The sequence below is a fragment of the Salvelinus fontinalis genome, chromosome 17 (genome assembly GCF_029448725.1).
Source record: "Salvelinus fontinalis isolate EN_2023a chromosome 17, ASM2944872v1, whole genome shotgun sequence".
NCBI classification, from domain to species: Eukaryota; Metazoa; Chordata; class Actinopteri; order Salmoniformes; family Salmonidae; genus Salvelinus; species Salvelinus fontinalis.
In genome coordinates this window covers 35,611,027-35,612,023 of record NC_074681.1, presented here as the reverse complement: position 1 = coordinate 35,612,023, position 997 = coordinate 35,611,027, and positions in this window count along the sequence as shown.

Genomic DNA, 997 nt, shown 5'->3' with positions numbered 1-997 from the left:
ATCGCTTTGGTGCCTTTGGGAGAGCCACCCCTTAAGTAGACCAGAACTGTGAACATTTGTTCTATGGTAAACGGCCTTTAAGGGATATCTTCATTTACCTACCAATGTTGGCGGTACCTATGGGCACTGCTTGGTGACATTATGCTCTAGGCATATCTGATAGTGACACTTGAGGGCGCTGTTGTCAAAAGAAACTCACGTGCCGCGTTTTGAGAGAGCGGGAATAGTGGAGACTGTGAGCATAGCCAACTCTGTACCAAGAAGTCTGGACCTTATAGGTAGTTGTGCATTTGCCCTGGAAGTGCAGGATTGCTGGTTCAAGTCCTACTCTGACTCTTTCCCTCAATCTCTACATTTATCCTTATTATTGCATTGCCATCTAGTGACTACGTCATGATGTGTCTTATTCTGTTGGTTGCATACCAAGGAACAGTCTGAGCTCTGTTCATAACGCCTTGGTGCCAGACCTACTTGGGGCCAATCAATCTCCGACTCATAGTCTGTTGATAAATATAGCACTGCTCTGGGAGACACTGATGTTCACAACGCAAATGTATGATGCCTGACCATCTGGCAAGGGTTTGGACCTCACAGCAAAATCAGTGGTTTAGACTATAAATTGTGGGAAAGGCAAAGTGGCAATTTGCACATGTTCTTAACGTATTCCAAATGTAGGGAGCGGTGAGAGTTTGGAGAAAACAATCCACCTGTGGTGTATTCATTACGTCTCGCAAATGAAACCGTTGACCGTTATAGAACCAAACGGAAGCAAACAGAGCAGAACAGAAACGGGGACGGACCTACCTGAATTTAGCCAATATAAACTCTCGTTTTCGTTGCAAAACGTTTTCCGTTTGTAGTAGACGGTTTCTGTTGCAAAAAAAATATCTTTGGAGTAAATGGTTTCTGTTGCAATACGTTTTACAACAGACGAAACGTTTTGCAACAGAATCGGCGTAATGAATACACGCATGATTTTGTGCGTTCTATGAGCGGT